Here is a 19,932-nt window from a genome sequence, read left to right as displayed (position 1 = left end):
GGGCCACCTATCCCGGAGGGCCCCGTGGGCTGAAAGTGGAAGGGAACCAGCCCTTAGTGGGCTGGGGCGCCCCCCCATGGGCCTCCCCCCATGCGCCTAGGGTTGGGAACCCTAGGGGGGAGCTTCCCCCTTGCCTTGTGGGGCAAGGCAACCCCTTCCCCCCCTTGGCCGCCGCCCCCTGGAGATCCCATCTCCCTGGGCCGGCGCCCCCCAGGGGGCCTATATAAAGGGGGGAGGGAGGGAAGCAACCTACAGCCTTGGGCGCCTCCCTCCTCCCCTGCAACACCTCTCTCTCTCTCGCAGAAGCTCGGCGAAGCCCTGCCGGAGACCCGCTACATCCACCACCACGCCGTCGTGCTGCTGGATCTCCATCAACCTCTCCTTCCCCCTTGCTGGATCAAGAAGGAGGAGACGTCGCTGCACCGTACGTGTGTTGAACGCGGAGGTGCCGTCCGTTCGGCACTCGGTCATCGGTGATTTGGATCACGGCGAGTACGACTCCGTCATCCACGTTCATTGGAACGCTTCCGCTCGCGATCTACAAGGGTATGTAGATGCACTCCCTTCCCCTCGTTGCTAGTATACTCCATAGATGCATCTTGGTGAGCGTAGGAAAATTTTAAATTATGCTACGATTCCCAACAGGGACGTCATCGAGCTGAACGTGTGCTGAACTCGGAGGTGCCGTGCGTTCGGTACTTGATCGGTCGGATCGTGAAGACGTACGACTACATCAACCGCGTTGTGTTAACGCTTCCGCTTTCGGGCTACGAGGGTACATGGACAACACTCTCCCCTCTCGTTGCTATGCATCACCATGATCTTGCGTGTGCGTAGGAATTTTTTTGAAATTACTACGTTCCCCAACAATGGCATCCGAGCCTGGTTTTATGCGTTGATGCTATGCACGAGTAGAACACAAGTGAGTTGTGGGCGATATAAGTCATACTGCTTACCAGCATGTCATACTTTGGTTCAGCGGTATTGTGAGATGAAGCGGCCCGGACCGACATTACGCGTACGCTTACGCGAGACTGGTTTCACCGTTGCGAGCACTCGTTGCTTAAAGGTGACCGGCGGGTGTCTGTCTCGCTCACTTTAGTTGAACCGAGTGTGGCTACGCCCGGTCCTTGCGAAGGTTAAAAGAACACCAACTTGACAAACTATCGTTGTGGTATTGATGTGTAGGTAAGAACGGTTCTTGCTAAGCTCGTAGCAGCCACGTAAAACTTGCAACAACAAAGTAGAGGATGTCTAACTTGTTTTTGCAGGGCATGTTGTGATGTGATATGGTCAAGACATGATGTGATATAATTTGTTGTATGAGATGATCATGTTTTGTAACCGAGTTATCGGCAACTGGCAGGAGCCATATGGTTGTCGCTTTATTGTATGAAATGCAATCGCCATGTAATTGATTTACTTTATCACTAAGCGGTAGCAATAGTCGTAGAAGCAATAGTTGGCGTGACGACAACGATGCTGCGATGAAGATCAAGGTGTCGAGCCGGTGACGATGGTGATCATGACGGTGCTTCGGAGATGGAGATCACAAGCACAAGATGATGATGGCCATATCATATCACTGATATTGATTGCATGTGATGTTTATCTTTTATGCATCTTATCTTGCTTTGATTGATGGCAGCATTATAAGATGATCTCTCACTAAAATTTCAAGATAAAAGTGTTCTCCCTGAGTATGCACCATTGCGAAAGTTCTTCGTGCTGAGACACCACGTGATGATCGGGTGTGATAGGCTCTACGTTCAAATACAACGGGTGCAAAAACAGTTGCACACGCGGAATACTCAGGTTAAACTTGACGAGCCTAGCATATGCAGATATGGCCTCGGAACACGGAGACCGAAAGATCGAGCGTGAATCATATAGTAGATATGATCAACATAGTGATGTTCACCATTGAAACTAGTCCACCTCACGTGATGATCGGACATGGTTTAGTTGATTTGGATCACGTAATCACTTAGATGATTAGAGGGATGTCTATCTAAGTGGGAGTTCTTAAATAATATGATTAATTAAACTTGAATTTATCATGACTTAGTACCTGATAGTATCTTCCTTGTGTATGTTAATTGTAGATAAATGGCCCGTGCTGTTGTTCCGTTGAATTTTAATGCGTTCCTTGAGAAAGCAAAGTTGAAAGATGATGGTAGCAATTACACGGACTGGGTCCGTAACTTGAGGATTATCCTCATTGCTGCACAGAAGAATTACATCCTGGAAGCACCGCTAGGTGCCAGGCCTCCTGCAAGAGCAACACCAGAAGTTATGAACGTCTAGCAGAGCAAATCTGATGACTACTCAATAGTTCAGTGTGCCATGCTTTACGGCTTAGAACCGGGTCTTCAACGACGTTTTGAACGTCATGGAGCATATGAGATGTTCCAGGAGTTGAAGTTAATATTTCAAGCAAATGCCCGGATTGAGAGATATGAAGTCTCCAATAAGTTCTACAGCTGCAAGATGGAAGAGAATAGTTCTGTCAGTGAGCATATACTCAAAATGTCTGGGTATAATAATCACTTGATTCAACTGGGAGTTAATCTTCCGGATGATAGCGTCATTGACAGAATTCTTCAATCACTGCCACCAAGCTACAAGAGCTTCGTGATGAACTATAACATGCAAGGGATGAATAAGACAATTCCCGAGCTCTTCGCAATGCTAAAAGCAGCGGAGGTAGAAATCAAAAAGGAGCATCAAGTGTTGATGGTCAGTAAAACCACTAGTTTCAAGAAAAAGGGCAAAGGGAAGAAGAAGGGGAACTTCAAGAAGAACAACAAGCAAGTTGTTGTTCGGGAGAAGAAACCCAAGTCTGGACCTAAGCCTGAAATTGAGTGCTTCTACTGCAAGCAGACTGGTCACTGGAAGTGGAACTGCCCCAAGTATTTGGCGGATAAGAAGGATGGCAAGGTTAACGAAGGTATATGTGATATACATGTTATTGATGTGTACCTTACTAATGCTCGCAGTAGCACCTGGGTATTTGATACTGGTTCTGTTGCCAATATTTGCAACTCGAAACAGGGGCTACGGATTAAGCGAAGATTGGCTAAGGACGAGGTGACGATGCGCGTGGGAAATGGTTCCAAAGTTGATGTGATCGCGGTCAGCACGCTACCTCTACATCTACCTTCGGGATTAGTTTTAGACCTAAATAATTGTTATTTGGTGCCAGCGTTGAGCATGAACATTATATCTGGATCTTGTTCAATGCGAGACGGTTATTCATTTAAATCAGAGAATAATGGTTGTTCTATTTATATGAATAATATCTTTTATGGTCATGCACCCTTGAAGAGTGGTCTATTTTTAATGAATCTCGATAGTAGTGACACACATATTCATAATGTCGAAGCCAAAAGATGCAGAGTTGATAATGACAGTGCAACTTATTTGTGGCACTGCCGTTTAGGTCATATCGGTGTAAAGCGCATGAAGAAACTCCATACTGATGGACTTTTGGAATCACTTGATTATGAATCACTTAGTACTTGCGAACCGTGCCTCATGGGCAAGATGACTAAAACACCGTTCTCCGGAACTATGGAGAGAGCAACAGATTTATTGGAAATCATACATACAGATGTATGTGGTCCGATGAATATTGAAGCTCGTGGCGGATATCGTTATTTTCTCACCTTCACAAATGATTTGAGCAGATATGGGTATATCTACTTAATGAAACATAAGTCTGAAACATTTGAAAAGTTCAAAGAATTTCAGAGTGAAGTTGAAAATCATCGTAACAAGAAAATAAAGTTTCTACGATCAGATCGTGGAGGAGAATATTTAAGTTACGAGTTTGGTTTATATTTGAAACAATGCGGAATAGTTTCGCAACTCACGCCACCCGGAACACCACAGCGTAATGGTGTGTCCGAACGTCGTAATCGTACTTTATTAGATATGGTGCAATCTATGATGTCTCTTACTGATTTACCGCTATCGTTTTGGGGTTATGCTTTAGAGACGGCTACATTCACTCTAAATAGGACACCATCGAAATCCATTGAGACGACGCCTTATGAACTATGGTTTGGCAAGAAACCAAAGTTGTCGTATCTTAAAGTTTGGGGTTGCAATGCTTATGTGAAGAAACTTCAACCTGATAAGCTCGAACCTAAATCGGAGAAATGTGTCTTCATAGGATACCCAAAGGAGACTGTTGGCTACACCTTCTATCACAGATCCGAAGGCAAGACATTCGTTGCTAAGAATGGATCCTTTCTGGAGAAGGAGTTTCTCTCGAAAGAAGTGAGTGGGAGGAAAGTAGAACTTGATGAGGTAACTGTACCTGCTCCCTTATTGGAAAGTAGATCATCACAGAAACCAGTTTCTGCGACACCTACACCAATTAGTGAGGAAGTTAATGATAATGATCATGAAACTTCAGATCAAGTTATTACTGAACCTCGTAGGTCAACTAGATCAAGATCCGCACCAGAGTGGTATGGTAATCCTGTTCTGGAGGTCATGTTACTAGACCATGACGAACCTACGAACTATGAAGAAGCGATGATGAGCCCAGATTCCGCAAAATGGCTTGAAGCCATGAAATCCGAGATGGGATCCATGTATGAGAACAAAGTATGGACTTTGGTTGACTTGCCCGATGGTCGGCAAGCCATTGAAAATAAATGGATCTTCAAGTAGAAGACTGACGCTGATGGTAATGTTACTATCCATAAAGCTCGACTTGTTGCGAAAGGTTTTCGACAAGTTCAAGGGATTGACTACGATGAGACCTTCTCACCCGTAGCGATGCTTAAGTCTGTCCGAATCATGTTAGCAATTGCCGCATTTTATGATTATATGAAATTTGGCAAATGGATGTCAAAACTGCATTCCTGAATGGATTTCTGGAAGAAGAGTTGTATATGATGCAACCGGAAGGTTTTGTCGATCCAAAGGGAGCTAACAAAGTGTGCAAGCTCCAGCGATCCATTTATGGACTGGTGCAAGCCTCTCGGAGTTGGAATAAACGCTTTGATAGTGTGATCAAAGCATTTGGTTTTATACAGACTTTTGGAGAAGCCTGTATTTACAAGAAAGTGAGTGGGAGCTCTGTAGCATTTCTGATATTATATGTGGATGACATATTGCTGATTGGAAATGATATAGAATTTCTGGATAGCATAAAGGGATGCTTGAATAAGAGTTTTTCAATGAAAGACCTCGGTGAAGCTGCATATATATTAGGCATTAAGATCTATAGAGATAGATCAAGACGCTTAATTGGACTTTCACAAAGCACATACCTTGACAAAGTTTTGAAAAAGTTCAAAATGGATCAAGCAAAGAAAGGGTTCTTGCCTGTACTACAAGGTGTGAGATTGAGTAAGACTCAATGCCCGACCACTGCAGAAGATAGAGAGAAGATGAAAGATGTTCCCTATGCTTCAGCCATAGGCTCTATCATGTATGCAATGTTGTGTACCAGACCTGATGTGTGCCTTGCTATAAGTTTAGCAGGGAGGTACCAAAGTAATCCAGGAGTGGATCACTGGACAGCGGTCAAGAACATCCTGAAATACCTGAAAAGGACTAGGGATATGTTTCTCGTTTATGGAGGTGACAAAGAGCTCATCGTAAGTGGTTACGTTGATGCAAGCTTTGACACTGATGCGGACGATTATAAATCGCAAACCGGATACGTATTTACATTGAACGGTGGAGCTGTCAGTTGGTGCAGTTCTAAGCAAAGTGTCGTGGCGGGATCTACGTGTGAAGCGGAGTACATAGCTGCTTCGGAAGCAGCAAATGAAGGAGTCTGGATGAAGGAGTTCATATCCGATCTAGGTGTCATACCTAGTGCATCGGGACCAATGAACATCTTTTGTGACAATACTGGTGCAATTGCCTTAGCAAAGGAATCCAGATTTCACAAGAGAACCAAGCACATCAAAAGACGCTTCAATTCCATCCGGGATTTAGTCCAGGTGGGAGACATAGAAATTTGCAAGATACATACGGATCTGAATGTTGCAGACCCGTTGACTAAACCTCTTCCACGAGCAAAACATGATCAGCACCAAGACTCCATGGGTGTAAGAATCATTACTGTGTAATCTAGATTATTGAGTCTAGTGCAAGTGGGAGACTGAAGGAAATATGCCCTAGAGGCAATAATAAAGTATTATTTATTTCCTTATATCATGATAAATGTTTATTATTCATGCTAGAATTCTATTAACCGGAAACATGATACATGTGTGAATACATAGACAAACAGTTTGTCACTAGTATGCTTCTACTTGACTAGCTCGTTAATCAAAGATGGTTATGTTTCCTAGCCATAGACATGAGTTGTCATTTGATTAACGGGATCACCTCATTAGGAGAATGACGTGATTGACTTGACCCATTCCGTTAGCTTAGCACCCGATCATTTAGTATGTTGCTATTGCTTTCTTCATGAATTATACATGTTCCTATGACTATGAGATTATGCAACTCCCGTTTACCGGAGGAACACATTGTGTGCTACCAAACGTCACAACGTAAATGGGTGATTATAAAGGTGCTCTACAGGTGTCTCCAAAGGTACTTGTTGGGTTGGCGTATTTCGAGATTAGGATTTGTCACTCCGATTGTCGGAGAGGTATCTCTGGGCCCACTCGGTAATGCACATCACTATAAGCCTTGCAAGCATTGTGACTAATGAGTTAGTTGCGGTATGATGTATTACGGAACGAGTAAAGAGACTTGCCGGTAACGAGATTGAACTAGGTATCGAGATACCGACGATCGAATCTCGGGCAAGTAACATACCGATGTCAAAGGGAACAACGTATGTTGTTATGCGGTCTGACTGATAAAGATCTTCGTAGAATATGTAGGAACCAATATGAGCATCCAGGTTCCGCTATTGGTTATTGACCGGAGAGGTGTCTCGGTCATGTCTACATAGTTCTTGAACCCGTAGGGTCCGCACGCTTAAAGTTACGATGACAGTTATATTATGAGTTTATATGTTTTGATGTACCGAAGGTTGTTCGGAGTCCCGGATGTGATCACGGACATGACGAGGAGTCTCGAAATGGTCGAGACATAAAGATTGATATATTGGACGACTATATTCGGACACCGGAAGTGTTCCGGAGAAGTTTCGGATAAAACCGGAGTGCCGGAGGGGTTACCGGAACCCCCCGGGGAAGTATTGGGTCTTAGTGGGCCTTGAGGGGAGAGAGAGGGCAGCGGCCAGGAGGTGGCGCGCCCCCTCCCATGAGGAGTCCAAATTGGACTAGGGGAGGGGGGCGCAGCCCCTCTTTCCCTCTCCCTCTCCCTCTGTTTCCTTCCCCCCCTCTCTTCCTAGTTGGACTAGGAAAGGGGAGTCCTACTCCTACTAGGAGGAGGACTCCCCCCGTCTCCTTGGCGCGCCCAACGGCAGCTGGCCTCCCCCTTGCTCCTTTATATACGGGGGCAGGGGGGCACCTCTACACACAATTGATATACGATATTTTAGCCGTGTGCGGTGCCCCCCTCCACCATATTACACCTCGATAATATCGTTGCGGAGCTTAGGCGAAGCCCTGCGTCGGTAGAACATCATCATCGTCACCATGCCGTCGTGCTAACGAAACTCTCCCTCAACACTCGGCTGGATCGGAGTTCGAGGGACGTCATCGAGCTGAACGTGTGCTGAACTCGGAGGTGCCGTGCGTTCGGTACTTGATCGGTCGGATCGTGAAGACGTACGACTACATCAACCGCGTTGTGTTAACGCTTCCGCTTTCGGTCTACGAGGGTACGTGGATGTGACACCCAAGTTTTTATTTGGATTTTTCAAAAGATTTTTATTTGACTTGAGGGGAGTGATTTAAAATTTTCCTCAAGAGAACACTCACTCTCAAATATTTTTCTTTATGGCAAAAGTTTTATTTGGATTCAACCAAGATCTGTTTTTGGTCTTGGAGGTTCTTGCTTTTCACTTGGACTCAAGACAAAATGTTTTTCATTTGGGAAAATAACTTTTGAAAATCTCTTTGAATTTGCACTATGGCTTTTGGAAAGTCCTTTGCCACTTTCAACAATTCATTCTTGCCATGGCATTAGGGCAAATCCTCTCTCCTAACCACTTCCTCACCTTTGGATCATGATTTGCATCAAATCCAGCAAGTTGAACCTCCCCATGTGATTATTTCCATGCAAATTCTATTCAAATAAATTTCCGCCTTCTTTTCTAGCACTTGGGGATTTACAAAGGAACTCCACTTTCTGTCTTGATTTTTGACACCAAACCTTTTTCCCCTCCTAGTCCTTTGAACCCTCAACCAAGAACCATGAAGATCCACTGGTCTTCAGTTCAAAATTTTCAAACTACACCTGCTGCAAGTTTGGACCAGATTTGACAAATTTGGTGAAATTCATTCAAAACCTTCTCCAAAAATTCCAAGTAAAATCAGGCAGCCCCTGGGTGCTTTGAGTGGTCATCTCACCAAGTTACAGCTCCAGAAAAATTTATCTCATAGCCAAATCCTTCTGTCGAACACCTGTAGTGCACTGTCTATGTCAAGTTCAGAAAGTTCAGTGAACACTGCAGTGGCTTGCTGTCGTTTTCTTCAGAGAAGAACGTCGATCTCGCCAGTGCCGCCGCGTCGCCTTGCTCCTCGTCCCCGCCCTCTTGTTCCTGCACCGCACGAACGCCTGGCGCCTTGCGAGCGTCGGCGACGAGCAGCAGAAGGTGCGCCGCCCCGTGACCGACGCCGGCGGCGGCTTTGCGGGCGCCAGCGGGAGACACGGCGCCGACGACGCCACCCAGCGCCGCCCAAACCACCGGAGCCCGCCGCGTGGCCTTCCACTCCCCCGAATACGCTGCCGCTCTCGTTGTGAACCGCAGGGCGTGGAGCGCGCTCTCTGCCGCCGTTGAGCCCGTGCGGTCACCTCACCGTGGACCGACGCCATTACGCCAAGACCATCTTCGTTTAGCTGTGAAACGACTCCAGTAACCTCCACTGATGCTGCCTGGCCGCTCAACCCACCTGCCAATCCACTGCTCCGCCGTAATCGCTCGCCGGAGATTCTCCGTTCACGGCCAGCCCGTCGATCTGCCTATAAATAGAGGCCCCGAGCTTCAACTCGAGCACCCACCATCCCTGCACTCCCCCTAGAGCAAGCCTAGCCACTGGTAGAGCCCCGAGGAGGTCTCCTTCCTCGACTCCGGCCGCCGCGACCCGCCACGGGATCCAGCCCGATTCGCCCCCGTGTGTGCTCCTCCGCCCCCATTCTCTTGCCAGTAGCTTCACCTTGCATCCCTCGTTCTGACCCGCGCCTCAATTCGTAGTTTGCAGCCCTCCACCGGAGTTCCCCATCCTCACCCGAGCCGCCGTCCGCCGGAGATAGTGTCGCCGTCGACGTGGTGCTCCCCGTTGGACGAGTCCACCACCCACCGACGCGGAAGAAGACGCTGAAACTCTTGGTACCCTCCGTTTCTCCAAACTCGCCGTGGTTCGACGCCGGCGTCCACCGCAGCCTTCGGGCGCCGGCGAGCTTTTCAAACCTGACATGTGGACCCCGCGTGTCAGCCTCTGTTCTTTTATTCGCGAACCGTTTTCTGTTGGCGCCTTCGGGCAAAATACGTTTTCTCCTTTGCGCTTGCGCATTCCCAACCGAAGCGTTTTCTGTTTTCTCACTTAAAACCCTGGAACTTTTCTGTTTCATTACAGATAAGTCCCTGGACAGAAACCTTTATAACTTTTTAATAAAAAGGAATTTTTGAGTGATTCTTTTTCTGACAATCTTCAAATTTTGTCTAGTTTTTTATGGGATTTATTTGGAAAATATTTGGAAAAGTTTCTGTGCAAGTGTTGGTTTTCATGTTAGTACCCGTTTCGTGATTGCTGTAGGTTCCGGAAGGGGTGAAGGAGCCGCGAACTTCGCCGAGCTAGACTCCGACTTCTCCGAACCAGGCAAGCATGTTTTGAACATTTGATATGACAGGTGTTTTACATGTTCACGTGAGAGTTTGTGCGTGGCATATGAGTGTCGGTAAATACCTCGTTGCTTGTGTGGCAACGACCCGGTTGTTCCAAAGTTGTGATGATCTCTGATGAGAGATGGCCTAATCATGTGGTGATATGAAGGGCAGCAAGGTGGTACTGTTATAGCATACCAGCCTTGCGTCATCCGACTTCCTCCGACGTTAACGTGGTTGGAGCCACGCTACCGTTCTTTCCCCTTTCCGTGCTACCACATGTCTCATTGCCAGGATGCGGTTTAGTAAGTTGGTAACCTCTTTCCGTGTACACACCAAACAGAGAGGCCGGGATGATGGTACCTTGGCCCAGGATTAAAGCCAGTCATCCGGTCAGGGGGCATGGGTGTTTCCGGTTGGGACCGAGAGGGGGGGCACCCCCTTAGAGTGCACGTATAGAAATTTGATCCCATGCTACGCGAGGTTGTAGCCTCCCCGTCTCAAGGTTTTTCTTGAACGTCGCCGAGGGTGATCCCTAGCTTCGGATGGTTTAATTGGGTGTGTACTGGTTAGACGTGTTTCTTCCAAAACACCGTAGACGGAACTAGTCCCCGTGACTACTGAAATCCGTTGGCTGTGGTTAAGTACAAACTCTGCAGAGTCAAATTCTCTCCAAATCATCGTATCCATGATCAGTAGTGTAAACATTATATCCATATCTATCCGTGTGAAAAACTTGTCCCCGGTGAACAAGCTCAAATGGTAAATTCAGATTCATTGTTATTCCTGTGGATGGACTAACCTTATGTTTGTCTCATGCTTGTGATAAATTATGTTCCCGAACTATTGTATTATTGAGCTACAATATAAGCCCTTTATGAGACGTCGCGCAGACGTCCGACTGTGGCGTGTACTCGTTTCTCACCTTAAATATAAGCCCTTTGTGTGATGTCGCTCAGACGTCCGACTGCGGCATGCACTGTCTTTATTTTCTGTTATAAGCCCTTTATGTGGTGTCGTCCCGACGCCCGACTGTGGCATTACTATTCTGCATTTTCCGCTCGAGGAATCTTTCAGACACTCGTTTGGCACCCGCATTATTATTCTGCATTTTCCGCTCGAGGAGTCTTTCAGACACTCGTTTGGTACCTGTATTATTATTCCGCATTTTCCGCTCGAGGAGTCTTTCAGACACTCGTTTGGTACCTGTATTATTATTCCGCATTTTCCGCTCGAGGAGTCTTTCAGACACTCGTTTGGCACCAGTATTACTATTCTGCGGTTTCCCCTCGAGGCGTCATTCAGACCCTCGCTTGGCACCCAGTATTTATTATCTCTATGTCTGATCGCACTGGTTAACTTGTTCATGTGCTTCATGTATTTATATTTGTTATACCTTATGTCCGAACTGTCTTGCGAGTACTTTCATAGTACTCACCTGGCTTGTTGATTTGGCCAGATGTTGACGAAGGCGATCTCTTGGATGAAGAGTTTGATAGCGCGTCCGATGCCTAGAGGAGTCCCAGTCAGTCCTGCGCGATCCCGGATTTTGGCCACTTGTATTGTATACGCTTCCGCCACTCGCAACAAGTCTTCCCGAGCCTCACTCCGACGCTCGATGAGTTGTAGTCTTCTGGAATCATATCACTCGCCTCGCGATGATATTTCCACCACCGTTATTATCGTGAGTTAGTAGTTTGCCACCCTATCCGCCGTCTCGTTTTAGCGGCGTGCTTGTAATAAATTGTTGGGCAGTCTCTGCTCAACCTTGTATTATATTTAGTACTCCTGGTATTTTTTTCTTCTGTGACCAAGATATTGTCTACCAGTGAGAAGGAATTCTTCCTCGCTGGTCCGTAAAAGGGATTGGTCTCTCAATAATTATTTTATTGAAAAACCGGTCGTGACAAGCTTGGTATCAGAGCCAGGCTAACTGTAGGAAGCCACTAGGTGCGATCGCTAATTGGTTATTAGCGTCTTTTGTGCTTTTTCAGCATTTTGCAATTGTAGCTATTTTCTGTTGGTCATCATAAATTTATGACATGACTACTCAGAATTTTTGCCTATTTTTGTAGATGGCTGGCAGCAGCTGTGAGAATCGAGTGTTCACCAACGTGCCCGAGGGGTTTGTCAAGCTCCTCGTCTCCATCACCAAGCTCGCGATCGGGCCAGCAGCTCGCCCGGAGTTCACACTCTATCAGCACAAGCTCAGTGACGACGTGTCCATGCACCAGGCTGTGGTGCAATTCAAGGGAGGACGTTCTGCTGCTCGCCACTTCCGTTTTGTGGGAAGGGCCATGCCTACGGAGAGGCATGCCATGAAGATGGCTGCCCGTGAGGCGATAGCTCGCCTTCGGGACATCCTTCCTACGATGAAGACTCGTCGCTACCGCTACCTCCCATGCCATGTGCCATACACCAGCCACTATGCGTTTGCCTGCCATCGGGGAGAACGAGATGAAGCCATCGAGATGGTTGTGGAGTATCTCAAGGCTCTGGAGGAGTCTTTCGACAACCTCGTAGATGATCTTGTGGCTGCCCGCATGGACTTAGTCCGGGGCGGTCCTGCCAGCAGGAAGGAGCTTCTCCACACGGCGCCACCCCTGACATTCGTCTCGTCTTCAGCCTCGTATGCACCGGCCGTTTTGGCCACTGCTCGCCGTCTACCTACCACTGAGGAGCTCGACCGAGTCATCGCCCCTACTCCAGTCAGAGCCGCACCGCCTGCCGCACACGCTCTACCACCAGTCGCCCCCGCACCATCACCGCAGCGCAGCGTCACGCGCCAGGAGCCAGCTAGAGAGGAGGAGGTTGACTCTCCTGGACCGCTGAGCCTTGCCATCGGCAAGGGGAAGGAGATCCTCACCATCTCCGACTGAGAGCACAGAGTAGCCGCGTATTATGCCTGCTTGTATGATGTGTTGTTTTATCTGTACGCTAGTTTGTATTGGTGTGTTTGCTGCCTTCCGGAGTAGTACGCTAGCTTTTAATAACATGTCAGGATTGTGTACGCGCATCCTGAGTGTTGTATCTTGTGTTTGCTTTTCGCATGTAAGATTTATGTTAAGCACTTCTTCTCCATGGAAAATCATTTGTGTTTCTTTGAAAACCTTGAAGCCTTTTGATTATTGCCCTTGCGAGATTTTTTTTGTGCTACACAATTTTTCTCATGGGTTTTCCAAATAATACCCCAGACTAGAAAAATGTCTCGCCCGTGGACTCGCTCCATGCCCAATCAGCCAGAAGAGGTTTACGGGACACAGACCAGCAACAATTTCACTCAGGGTCAGTCCAGCCAACAAGACAGCGAAGCAGCACTGTCTCAAGTATGCCGTCTCTTCGAGCAAAGCCAGCAACAACACCAAGAGATGATGAACCATGTCATCAACATGGGAAACCACCGTGAACCCTATCAACCCCATTCCAAGTTATCTGAGTTACAGAAGACTCACCCCTCAACTTTTGCTCACACCGACAGACCGCTGGAAGCCGATGATTGGCTTCGTGAGATTGAAAGGAAACTGATTATTGCTCAGTGCTCAGATCATGAGAAGGTACTTTATGCACCACACTACCTTACTGGAGCAGCTGCAGCATGGTGGGAAAACTTCCTACACATGCATCCCAGGGAACACAACATCACCTGGGAAGAGTTCAAGGAAGGCTTTCGTGGGGCACACATCCCCAGGAGCATCCTAAAGATCAAGAAGAGAGAGTTCGATGACCTGAAGCAAAGAGGCATGTCAGTGACAGAGTACAATGGTCAGTTCACCCAGCTGTCTCGTTATGCCTACGACGAGCACATGACAGAAAGTAAGAAGATGGAAAAAATTCCTGGACGGCCTGGCACCGGCACTGAGATGCCAACTGATTGTGCACACCTTTCCGGATTTTAAAACACTGGTGGACAAGGCCATCACCTTGGAAAATGAGCGCCGTAGTCTAGAAGATATCCGTAAGCGGAAGAGGGACAAGATGACTCTTACCCGCAGCAACCGAGGCAAGACTGAGGTCCCAAGGACAGACAAAAGGAGATCCACGACTACTGACCAAGGCCCGTCGGACAATTTCATGCCAGGGACATGGAGTTCACATACCGTCCAGGGGTCACCTGCTATGCTTGTGGTCAACAAGGGCATTATGCTAAATAGTGCCCGAAGCCAAGAGACTCGGCACCCAAGCCGAACAATGGTGGAAACAATCCAACCCCCAAGCGCAACAACTTCAACCCCAGCAACAACCACAGGAAGGGTCACCTAAACCATGTGACCAGGGAAGAAGCGCAGAATGCCCCAGACATCGTGCTCGGTACGTTCCCTGTCAACACAGTACCTGCCACGGTTTTGTTTGATTCTGGAGCTTGCCATTCGTTCGTTTCGAAGAGTTTTGTTTCGCAACACGGTTTTCCGATACTTCCCTTGGAAAAATCTATGATCATCAAGTCCCCGGGAAATAAGCAAATCGCTCAGGGTTACTGCCAAGGAGTGGTCATTGAGTTCGAAGGACTACAATTCCACGCGAATCTCAGAGTGTTGGAAAGTAAAGGACTGGATGTCATTTTAGGGATGGACTGGTTGACCACCAACAAAGGATTCATCGACTGTTTCAATCGAACAGTGATTCTCACTCACCATCACGGCAAGACTATAAGAGTTTCCGCTCAAGAAAGGCCACGATCACAGCAGCCAAAGCTGAACAAAATGGACATTGCAGAACTGAGAAAAGTTCCAGTGGTATGCGAGTTTCCTGATGTATTCCCTGAAGAACTACCAGGCATGCCACCAGACCGAGAGATTGAATTCAGCATTGAACTAGCACCTGGCACCGCTCCCATCTATAAGAAGCCTTATAGAATGGCACCCTCAGAATGGGTGGAATTAAAGAAGCAGATAAAGGAGTTGTTGGACAAAGGATTTATTCGAGCCAGCTCCTCGCCGTGGGGTTCGCCCGTGTTGTTCGCCAAGAAGAAGGATGGGACACTGAGGCTGTGCATAGACTACCGAGCCCTCAATATGGTCACCATCAAAAACAAATATCCGATGCCACGAATAAATGATTTGTTTGACCAGCTCGCACAGGCCAAGGTATTTTCAAAGATTGATTTGAGATCAGGATACCATCAACTGAAGGTACGGACAGAGGATATCCCCAAGACAACATTCACTTCCAGATATGGCTTATACGAGTTCACAGTGATGCCTTTTGGACTAACGAACGCCCCCGCATATTTCGTCCACCTCATGAACAAAGTATTCATGAAATTCATGGACAAATTTGTGGTGGTATTCATTGACGACATTCTGGTTTACTCGAGGACACCAGAAGAGCATGCTGAACACCTCAGAATTGTTTTGGGAGAATTGAGGAAACATCAGTTGTACGCCAAGTTTAGCAAGTCAAATTTTGGCTAAGACAAGTTGGTTTCTTGGGCCATATACTGAACCAAGAAGGCGTGGCCGTAGACCCAGAAAAGGTCAAGGCCATACTGGACTGGAAGCCACCCGCCAATGTTACTGATGTGCGAAGTTTTCTGGGAATGGCCGGGTATTACAGAAGATTTATTGAAGGGTTCTCCACTGTGGCGAAACCCATAACACAGTTACTCAAGAAGGACAAGAAGTTTGTATGGACGGAAGCATGCGAACAGAGCTTCCAAGAACTCAAGAAGAAGCTGACAACCGCACCTGTCTTAACTGTGCCAGACATACACAAGAGCTTTGAAGTGTATTGTGACGCGTCCCGAAAAGGTCTCGGATGCGTGCTAATGCAGGATGGCAAGGTTGTCGCATATGCCTCCAGGCAGCTGCGAAAACATGAGGAAAATTACCCAACACATGACCTGGAGCTAGCAGCAGTCATACATGCACTCAAGGAGTGGAGGCACTTTCTGTTGGGAAATCGCTGTGAAATATATACAGACCATAAGAGCCTCAAATATATTTTCACACAGCCAGAGCTGAATTTACGCCAACGACGCTGGTTGGAACTAGTCAAGGACTATGACGTCGGTATTCACTACCATCCAGGGAAAGCAAATGTAGTGGCCGATGCCCTTAGTCGAAACCCCAGCCCGGACAGTGACGGTCAGCAAAATTTGAGGCCTGAGTTTCAGCGAGAGTTCGCTAGGCTCAACATGATGTTAGTCTCCGAGGGCACCGTATCGAACCTGGAGATACAACCCACCCTGGTGGATCAAATCAAGAAGGCTCAGTAGGGACATCCCAACATCGAGGGCATAAAGAAGAAAATGAGTCTTCGTAAGACTTCCGAGTTCGTCACCGACAGTGAAGGAACATTATGGTACCGAGACAGACTTTGCGTACCTAACATTGAGGAACTCAAGCAACAGATCTTGACGGAGAGCCACACCGCTCCATACTGGATTCATCCTGGAGGAACCAAAATGTACAAGGACATTCAGGAAAGATTTTGGTTGCACGGTATGAAAAGATATATAGCCACATTCATTGCTTGTTGCAATTCGTGTCAGCGCATCAAGGCCGAGCATCAAAAGCCAGCAGGGCTACTCCAACCAAACAGGATACCAGAGTGGAAATGGGATGAAATAGGAATGGATTTCATCGTCGGATTACCCCGATCACAACGTGGGAATGACGCCATATGGGTCATCACAGACCGACTAACCAAGGTTGCTCATTTCATTCCCGTGAAGACTACCTACTCCACCCAAAGACTGGCAAAACTTAATCTCTCTTGTATAGTTTGCTTGCACGGAGTCCCAAGGACTATAATATCAGACTGAGGCACCCAATTTGTCTCCAAATTTTGGGATCACCTACAACAAGCTCTGGGCACGCAACTAACTTTCAGTACAGCATACCACCCTCAGACTGATGGACAGACGGAACGTGTGAACCAGATCCTAGAGGATATGCTAAGGCCTGTGTGCTCACCTATGGATCCAGTTGGGAAGAGAGTTTGCCGTATGCCGAATTTGCTTACAACAACAGTTACCAAGCCAGCTTGCAAATGGCACCCTTTGAAGCATTGTACGTACGAAGGTGTCGTACCCCATTGGATTGGTCAGAGACAGGTGACAGCCGTATCTTCGGCCCAGATATGCTTAAAGAGGCCGAGGAGAAAGTTAAACAAATCCGGGACAGACTCAAGACAGCACAGAGCCGCCAAAAGAGCTACTATGATCAGAAGCACTGTGAGGTCAGCTTTGAACCCGGTGATTCCGTATACCTCCGAGTATCTCCTATGAGGGGTCTGCAACGGTTCAGAATAAAGGGGAAGCTAGCCCAAAGATTTATTGGACCATTTTGTGTAAAGGCACGAAGAGGCACGGTGGCCTACCAACTAGATCTCCCCAAGGAGCTGTCAGACGTCCATGACGTGTTCCACGTCTCACAGTTAAGAAAATGTGTGAGCAACCCAGAAAAACATGTACCTCATGAGGATATTGATATACAACCAGATCTCACCTACAGAGAAAGACCAGTAAAGATTTTAGAAGAGTCTGAACGGAGGACCCGTCAGAAAACAACAAGATTTTTCAGGGTTCAGTGGAGCAACCACACTGAGGATGAAGCTACATGGGAAAGGGAGGATTTCCTTCGGGCAGAGTATCCATATCTATTTGAGGATCAGCAGAAATCTCGAGGACGAGATTTTTCCTAAGGGGGTAGGTGTTGTGACACCCAAGTTTTTATTTGGATTTTTCAAAAGATTTTTATTTGACTTGAGGGGAGTGATTTAAAATTTTCCTCAAGAGAACTCTCACTCTCAAATATTTTTCTTTATGGCAAAAGTTTTATTTGGATTCAACCAAGATCTGTTTTTGGTCTTGGAGGTTCTTGCTTTTCACTTGGACTCAAGACAAAATGTTTTTCATTTGGGAAAATAACTTTTGAAAATCTCTTTGAATTTGCACTATGGCTTTTGGAAAGTCCTTTGCCACTTTCAACAATTCCTTCTTGCCATGGCATTAGGGAAAATCCTCTCTTCTAACCACTTCCTCACCTTTGGATCATGATTTGCATCAAATCCAGCAAGTTGAATCTCCCCATGTGATTATTTCCATTCAAATTCTATTCAAATAAATTTCTGCCTTCTTTTCTAGCACTTGGGGATTTACAAAGGAACTCCACTTTCTGTCTTGATTTTTGACGCCAAACCTTTTTCCCCTCCTAGTCCTTTGAACCCTCAACCTAGAACCATGAAGATCCACTGGTCTTCAGTTCAAAATTTTCAAACTACACCTGCTGCAAGTTTGGACCAGATTTGACAAATTTGGTGAAATTCATTTAAAACCTTCTGCAAAAATTCCGAGTAAAATCAGGCAGCCCCTGGGTGCTTTGAGTGGTCATCTCACCAAGTTACAGCTCCAGTAAAATTTATCTCATAGCCAAAACCTTCTGTCGAACACCTGCAGTGCACTGTCTATGTCAAGTTCAGAAAGTTCAGTGAACACTGCAGTGGCTTGCTGTCGTTTTCTTCAGAGAAGGACGTCGATCTCGCCAGTGCCGCCGCGTCGCCTTGCTCCTCGTCCCCGCCCTCTTGTTCCTGCACCGCACGAACGCCTGGCGCCTTGCGAGCGTCGGCGACGAGCAGCAGAAGGTGCGCCGCCCCGTGACCGACGCCGGCGGCGGCTTTGCGGGCGCCAACGGGAGACACGGCGCCGACGACGCCACCCAGCGCCGCCCAAACCATCGGAGCCCGCCGCGTGGCCTTCCACTCCACCGAATACGCTGCCGCTCTCGTCGTGAACCATAGGGCGCGGAGCGCGCTCTCTGCCGCCGTTGAGCCCGTGCGGTCACCTCACCGTGGACCGACGCCATTACGCCAGGACCATCTCTGTTTAGCTGTGAAACGACTCCAGTAACCTCCACTGATGCTGCCTGGCCGCTCAACCCACCTGCCAATCCACTGCTCCGCCGTAATCGCTCGCTGGAGATTCTCCATTCACGGCCACCCCGTCGATCTGCCTATAAATAGAGGCCCCGAGCTTCAACTCGAGCACCCACCATCCCTGCACTCCCCCTAGAGCAAGCCTAGCCACTGGTAGAGCCCCGAGGAGGTCTCCTTCCTCGACTCCGGCCGCCGCGACCCGCCACGGGATCCAGCCCGATTCGCCCCCGTGTGTGCTCCTCCGCCCCCATTCTCTTGCCAGTAGCTTCACCTTGCATCCCTCGTTCTGACCCGCGCCTCAATTCGTAGTTTGCAGCCCTCCACCGGAGTTCCCCATCCTCACCCGAGCCGCCGTCCGCCGGAGATAGTGTCGCCGTCGACGTGGTGCTCCCCGTTGGACGAGTCCACCACCCACCGGCGCGGAAGAAGACGCTGAAACTCTTGGTACCCTCCGTTTCTCCAAACTCGCCGTGGTTCGATGCCGGCGTCCACCGCAGCCTTCGGGCGCCGGCGAGCTTTTCAAACCTGACATGTGGACCCCGCGTGTCAGCCTCTGTTCTTTTATTCGCGAACCGTTTTCTGTTGGCGCCTTCGGGCAAAATACGTTTTCTCCTTTGCGCTTGTGCATTCCCAACCGAAGCGTTTTCTGTTTTCTCACTTAAAACCCTGGAACTTTTCTGTTTCATTACAGATAAGTCCCTGGACAGAAACCTTTATAACTTTTTAATAAAAAGGAATTTTTGAGTGATTCTTTTTCTGACAATCTTCAAATTTTGTCTAGTTTTTTATGGGATTTATTTGGAAAATATTTGGAAAAGTTTCTGTGCAAGTGTTGGTTTTCACGTTAGTACCCGTTTCGTGATTGCCGTAGGTTCCGGAAGGGGTGAAGGAGCCGCGAACTTCGCCGAGCTAGACTCTGACTTCTCCGAACCAGGCAAGCATGTTTTGAACATTTGATATGACAGGTGTTTTACATGTTCACGTGAGAGTTTGTGCGTGGCATATGGGTGTCGGTAAATACCTCGTTGCTTGTGAGGCAACGACCCGGTTGTTCCAAAGTTGTGATGATCTCTGATGAGAGATGGCCTAATCATGTGGTGACATGAAGGGCAGCA

Source organism: Triticum aestivum, chromosome 4D, assembly GCF_018294505.1.
Source record: "Triticum aestivum cultivar Chinese Spring chromosome 4D, IWGSC CS RefSeq v2.1, whole genome shotgun sequence".
Classification (NCBI taxonomy): Eukaryota; Viridiplantae; Streptophyta; class Magnoliopsida; order Poales; family Poaceae; genus Triticum; species Triticum aestivum.
This window is presented reverse-complemented; position numbering follows the sequence as displayed.